Consider the following 7208-nt stretch of genomic DNA (forward strand, 5'->3'; position numbering starts at 1 on the left):
TGGGAAGGGGCTGGTCCTGTAGAAGCATAACTGCAGGATCTCCATGACATCGACAACAACAGTATATCTGAATGGGGTCCAGGGGAAGGTCCAGTACTGATAGGGTAGCAAAACCAGAATCCTGGAATCAGACAAATAACTCATTGCAAACAAACAAACCATTTTCAAGTAAAGATGTTTGAATAAAAGAGGACACTTTCCATGGTGAGCTTGTTGTTTTAAATCTTTATTTAGTTTTTGCTTTTCTTCTGCAAGTGAGGTTGAAACACCAGATGGTGGTTATGGAGGGAAAAAAGAGGTGAGTGGAATTGGGGTGCAATTCACAAATAATCAACAAAAAGTTAAACAAAAGATGAAAGAATGAAAGAAAAGAAGAAAGGAAGGAAGGAAAGAAAGAAGGAAGGAAGGAAAGGAGTTAGAAAAAGAGGAAGGAAGAAAGGGAGGGAGGGAGGGAAGAAGGGAGGGAGGAAACCAGAGAGGGAAGGAGGGAGGGAGGGAGAAAAATGTCTGCACTGCAGCTTGGCTGAAGCCTGATCTTATGAAGAAGGCATTTCCTTTGGTCTACTGAAGTCCATCCACAGCTAGCAGGGAATAGTTGGTTGGCAGCAGACCTCTGCTGAGAAATCCTCTCCAGTTACACAGCTTCAGGGATTTGCAGGCTTGGCCCACTTGTAGCCATGAAGTCCTTCAGCTGTGACAGGCCTAAAGGATATCATTGTCACAGGCTCTAGGTGTTCCTTGAGAGCCTCAGCTAACACATGACCAGTGGGCATGCGTGAAGTCACCAGTGGTGCCAGAGGCTTACTTGCCATCCATCAGGCTCTTGACCCATTGCTCAGTGGTAAACTTCTTCACACAGCTGTCTTCCACGTGCCAGGACTCGGGCTCTGCAGCGAACACAGCACAGCAGAATCTCTTCACTCTGAGTGCACACACATATGAGCACACGGCTCCCTGTCTGAGGACTGGGATGAATTTGCAGGTGTACTTTACGTTCTCCTGCTCCTCACAGAAGTGAATGACAGGCAGCTGTCGAATGCACTTCTCTATTTCACTTTCTAGATGCACAAGATCGCTCTTCTCTGCTTCAAAACCAATTATTTGCTGTTTTTTTTTTTCTATCCAAACCAATGAACAAATATCCCCCGTCAGTGTTTGCAAGCGCAAATACATTTTGAGGGATGAGTTCTTGGATGCATTTTCGCAGCTGTTTCACAGAAAGCAATGTAACTTCAACATGGGTGGATCTGGTGAAGGGGAAGTCTTCCTGGTGCTGAAATTGTTTCTTATTAAAAACCGCAGCAGCCAGGTCCTCCAGGTCGCTCTCTTCTTCTACTCCAGGGCAGGCTCTGCTTGCAGGCAGCTCTGGTCTGACACAGGATCTCCCTCCCACTTCCTCCAGGTCTTGGAGGAAGTTGAGAACAGCAGCGGCATTCACTTCAATTGAAAATGAAAAGCTTCTAAAATACAAATTGGTTCTCAGGGTGCAGATCGGCAGACCGAAGACATCAAGACTCCATGGTTTCACAAAGATATTCAAGTAGCCCCCATGCTCCATGAAGTCCAGATGCCTCCCCACAAAGGGCAGACATTTACAAAGAGAGGCTTCCAAATCCAGTCCCAATCCATCCCTGGGAAGGCTAAAATTTTCATTTTCAATTTTAGCCTTAATCACCCCACCTCCAGAGTTCAGGAGGGCACACACAGCTCGAGAGATGTTTTCATTCTCCCGTTTTCTGAGGGGTTGGTTCTTCAACTTCTTTCTATTCTTCTCCCCAAGTGTGATTGCTTCCACATTTAGAACCAGGTTAGCATAGTCTGTTTCCAGATCCTCGGTGATGGCCATGTCCCCAGCAGCGTTTTCATTTTCAACCTGAATTTCCTTCCTGTAAAACAGACAGAGCCTTTAGAATGAGACCTAACAGGAGAAAGCAAATTCTGTACTGTGAAGCCAACAGCACAATCCTTGGGTACACATGTTCCACGTGAAATGGTTTTCTTTTTACAGATTTTTGCATCATTGGCCAAGCTTATTTGCCTACTGGGTTTTCAGATCTGATGTTCCAAGTGTAGTTAAGTCCTTTGAATTTTCAATTCTAGTTTAATTTTCACTATCTCTTTTCCAGTCATTAATACTGTCCTCAGTCTCCTCCAAGCAAACTCTCAGTGGAATCTGTGTAATTTTTGTCTTTTATGTAACACATTCTTTAGTTACACAATTTTTTTAGACTTATTTATTTTATGCCTATTGGTGTTTAGCCTGTAATTATGTCTGAAAACCATGTGCATACAGTAGCTCTGGGGCCAGAAGAGGGCACCAGATCCCTTGGAACTGGAGTTTCAGATGGTTGTAAGCCCCATATGGGTATTGAATTCTGGTGTTCTGGAAGAGCATCCAGCGCACCTCAGCACCGAGCCCTCTCTCCATTCCAGCTTTCAAATTTATGATTAGTATCCGTTCTGTCCATTTTGCAATTAGGCTATTTCATTATGTTTGACTAAGTTTATTATCTCCTTGGCTATCAACCCCATAGCAGACTGTGTGTTGCAAACCTTTTCTCCCTCTGTGAATTGTCTGTGTTTGTCATTGATTCCTTTGTTTTGCAAGAATATCCCACTTTGATGAAATCTCAGGTCAACATTGGGAAATTTTTTTATTGTGCTTTAGGAAACATCTGCATTGATTTTTCTCTCTGTTCCTGTGACAATTATCCAGACAAAAAGCAACTTTGGGATAGAAAATGGTTTATTTGCAAATAATTCAACATCACCACTCACCACTGAGGGATGCAGAGCAGGAACTTGAAGGAGGCCTGCTTGCTGTTCTACACAACATTACCTTTGACCAAAGAACCCACTTCACAGCCTAGGAAATATACCAGAAACCATGGGGGATGGAGCTGACCCGCTAGCTTTCTTATGCTGCTGTAGTCTCCCTGCCTAGGGAATGGAGCTCTCCAAAGTCGTCTAGGCCCTCCTACATCAATTATCAACACAATCTTACACACATGCCCACAGCCAATCAGATACTGGCTCAATTGATGAACTCTTCCCACATAATTCTAGGTTCTGTCCATTTGACAGTAGAGCCAATCAAGGCAACATCCAAATGACCTTTGCCAAAACCAATGTCGTAGAACTTTTCTTCTAAGTCTTCTTTTTTTTTCAGTTTTTCAGTTTCATACATTTTTTATTGTTTTATATTGATATGTTTATCATTTTCTATTCAGCTTGTGTAATGTGGTATCAGAAAAGTTCTAATCTCATTTTCTTCAAGTGTTTCAATGACTTCATCTACTGTCTAGGGTCTTGCCTCTCTCAGAAGGCGATTCTGGCCATTAACTTCCTGCTTTTGCATTAGCCATAATTTCCTGTTTTTCACAAACCTTGTGAGCTTTGACTGAAAATGGGTCAGTTAGGAAAGCAGCTAGCACTGCTAATCTTCCAGGGCACCTCCATATGTGTCTACTGATTAGCTGGGCAGGCCCTCATCCTCTGCCGCAGTATGAGGTCACATTAAGGTCTCCGTGGCTGGGCAGGTGACTCTGTAGGTAAAGTGCTTGTTTTACAAGCTTGAGGACCTGAGTTTGGATTGCCAGCACCCACATGGAAAGCTGAGAGAGACTGCATGTGCCTAGCATCCCAGTGTTGGCAGACAAAGAGGGAACCCCTGGGTCTAATTAAACAGGTAGCTCCTTCTCAAATTATAACACTGACTCCGGAGGAAATTTTCTCAGAAGGGAACTTGGGGTTCAGGATGTTATTCTTAAAAACGATCCCCGGGCGGGGAGCGGGAGGGCACGCTCCACGCGCTTGGTGGCGGCAGGTAAGGGACACATAATCACAGGAAATAGCCATAAGTATTTATTAAGGAAGAAGGAGAGAGAGAAAGAAAGAGAGAAGAGATAAAAGGAGAGAAAAGAGATAAAAGGAAAAGGGAGAAAACACGTGCACACGCCAAGATGGCGTCGGGCAAGTCAGAGTTAATGGGAGTGGGCATGGCTTGTCCCTTAAAGCTACAGGAAAGCACAACTCAGGGTGTCTAGTCAGCTACCTTTGGAAGCAGAGAGAATGACATTTGGATAGCTTACTCTGCCACAATTGCAGGCTGATAATAAAATCAAAGAAAAAGGGGACAGGTGTGACTGAGCTGCCCAGATGTGAGCACATTTTCCCTAATGCCCTGCAAATGATCTTCATCTCCACCCAAAAGGTTGCAAGGAGCCTAGCATGGTGCTGACCCTGTGAGGTTGATGTGGGCACTGCGAGCGTGAGACATGGAAAAAATGAACAGTGAATCACAGGCCAGCCTGGGCTACACACCCAGACCCCGTGGGCCTCCTTCCCCTCTAAAATACTAAAGCAAAACAACAACCATCATAAACAGGAACTAAAGCAGCCTGTACTGCTGAGAAGGGAACAATTTCATTTCTTTTTCTTTCTTTTTTTTTTTTTTTTTTTTTGGTTTTTTTCGAGATAGGGTTTCTCTGTGGCTTTGGTAGACCAGGCTGGTCTCGAACTCCCAGAGATCCGCCTGCCTCTGCCTCCTGAGTGCTGGGATTAAAGGCGTGCGCCACCACCGCCCAGCCGAACAATTTCATTTCTGAGAAGGGAACAGTTTCGTTTTCTGAAAAGGGAGAAGTTTCGTTTCTGCCAATGTTGGTAGTTACAACTCCACCCTGTTCTTTGCACTGCTGAGCAGTCAGTTCCTCATTCCTTCCCAGCCCCTCCTGTCCAGCGCCTCCTTCTCAGGCCCAGTCCTAAACCAGCACCCATGATTCACTCTCCATATGGAAAGGAGACAGTCGCATCTCACACCCAAATCCCAAAGCACAATACTCATGTCCCCAGGAGTTTTGAACCTCAAGGGGAATACAATACAGTCATATTTAAAGGTGCTGTGGGCTAGCCTGGGACACAGACCATCTCACTCCTAAACCTGTGACTATGGTAAATTTTCAATGGTTCAAAATTCACTTTTTTTCTACATGTATCTGGGACTCAATCCTTCAGAAAGAAACAGGACAGGTGAACCACAAATCCAGGCATGTAAATTCATTAACCTCCCAGGAGCTTTAGCTGTGGTTTACAAATCAGATTTTCCAACCCTAATTCCACTCCCAAATTGTGTTGTGCCCTGGAGAAAATTCCCTGAGACTTTGACATGGGATTTAAGGTGTCTTGTTAGCTGTCTCCAGCGGGGAAGAACATGGCATTCTGATGTCAGCACTGCAGACTGGCAGGAAAACCCCCTAGGACAGGAGCAGGAGCTTCCTCTGGAGAACAGTGAGACCTGGAGCCCTCTTTGGGCTCCTCTAAGGTGCTCTGCTTTGGTTTAGGAGAGCAGTGTCAGCTTCTCTGGACTCTAGTGTACTTCTTTCTTCATCTAGACTGCAGTTCCTGCCTGCCTGCTGGACATAGTTACCCAACTTCCCACTGGGTCAGATCTCCAAGAGAACAGGGAAGGCTGCAGAGGCGCTGGAGACCAGCAGGAGCCTGATCCACCCACACCCTCTGCTGCCTGCCTCACTAGTTCTGGCTCAGACAAGGCAGAGCCTGAGCTTAAACCCTCCCTCCACCCTAAGCAGACAAAGGCATTTGACTCACCCACAGCTCGCCCAAGTCCTCCACAGCCTGTACTTAGTCAAAATGAGCTACGAAGACTCCAAAAGCCAATGGTCCAAGTAGGAACAGAAACAAGCAAGGGTCCCCTGATAGAAAATAATTGTATTGATGACCCCCTATATGATCCCAGAGCCACTAGACTGTACTGGGACTGGAAGGGAGAAACCGAAAGGGCAAAACCCCTTTAGGGTTTGGGGCTTGAGCAGGCTCTAACGAAGTGATCACTTACCCCTGAGTTCTGCGGTTGCCTAGCTGAGTTGTTTGAAGTCTGGGGCTCATATCTTCTCCCAGTCAGCCCCCTGGTGTGATGAGGCAGTCTACAGTCACCTGAGGAAGACCCTGCCCACTGTGAGGTCTTCCAGGGTGGGCTATGTCACTTGTCCAGTCCTAGCTACAGCTCCGGTTGTGTCCCCTCCTCCAAGCTTAACCTAGTCCTTTGTTCTTTGCTCCCCTGATTATTGCAGAGCTTGCTGCTGCCTCAGTGCTGGTGCCATATTGGAAATTTGAGAATTGCTGTAGTTAACCATACCACCCTCTCTGTACCAAACTCTCACTGTTTGCTGATGATATGATAGTTCACATAAATGACTCCAAAAATTTTACCAAGGAACTTCTACAACGCATAAATGTAATGAGCAGGATACAAGATTAACTCATAGCCAGGCAGTGGTGGCACAAGCCTTTAATCCCAGCACTTGAGAGGCAGAGGCAGGCGGATCTCTTTGAGTTTGAGACCAGCCCGGTCTACAAGAGCTAGTTCCAGGACAGGCTCCAAAGCCACAGAGAAACCCTGTCTCGAAAAAACAAAAAAAAAAAAACAAAAACGAAAAAAAAAAGATTAACTCATAAAAATCAGTAGCCCTTCTGTACACAGATGATAAAAAGCTGAGAAAGAAATCAGAGAATCAACACCCTTCACAAAAGCCACAAATAGCTTAAAATATCTCAGAGTAACTCTAACCAAACAAGTGGAAGACCTGTACGACAAGAATTTAAATCTTTGAAGAAAGAAATTGAAGAAGACTCCAGAAAGTGGAAAGATCTACCATACTCTTTTGTAGGAAGAATTAACATAGTAAAAATGGCAATTTTACCAAAAACAATCTACAGATTCAATGCAATGCCCATCAAAATCCCAGTAAAATTCTTTACAGACCTCGAAAGAATGGTACTCTGTCAGGAGCCATTTTCCCAAAAAGTATAGTGGGGACCATTGTCCTGGGGATGTTTTCAGAGAGTCCCACACCCCAACTATATTGAGAATTGTTTGTTGTCAGAGCCCACCCCACACCCAACTATCTTGAGAGCTATCTGTTAGCAGAACCTGCCCCACATTCCAACTATCTAGAGAACTGTTTGTGGTTGGAATCACAAAAGGAACGATTCTGCTTGCACAGAGAACACTAGGTGTGTGGACTCGTGACCTCCTGACAGATGATGACTCGTGACCATTGCAGCAAGATCCCTTCATGCCTCTGCCCCCATCCCAAGTCAAATTCCTCATCCAGGGGCTATATAAGCTGCTGCCATTACACTAATAAACGGAGGCTTTGACAACAGATCTTGCTTGGGCTAGTTCCTCT

At 45.1% G+C, this 7208-nt stretch overlaps 1 pseudogene; it reads right to left on the reverse strand.

Moving 5' to 3' along the window:
* Positions 1 to 524: 524 nt before the first annotated feature.
* On the reverse strand, positions 525 to 6073 carry LOC121456784 (annotated as a pseudogene).
* Positions 6074 to 7208: the final 1135 nt, after the last annotated feature.

The sequence above is a fragment of the Microtus oregoni genome, unplaced genomic scaffold (genome assembly GCF_018167655.1).
Source record: "Microtus oregoni isolate MIOR12 unplaced genomic scaffold, Mior012 000015F_ref0000493, whole genome shotgun sequence".
In the NCBI taxonomy this organism is placed as follows: Eukaryota; Metazoa; Chordata; class Mammalia; order Rodentia; family Cricetidae; genus Microtus; species Microtus oregoni.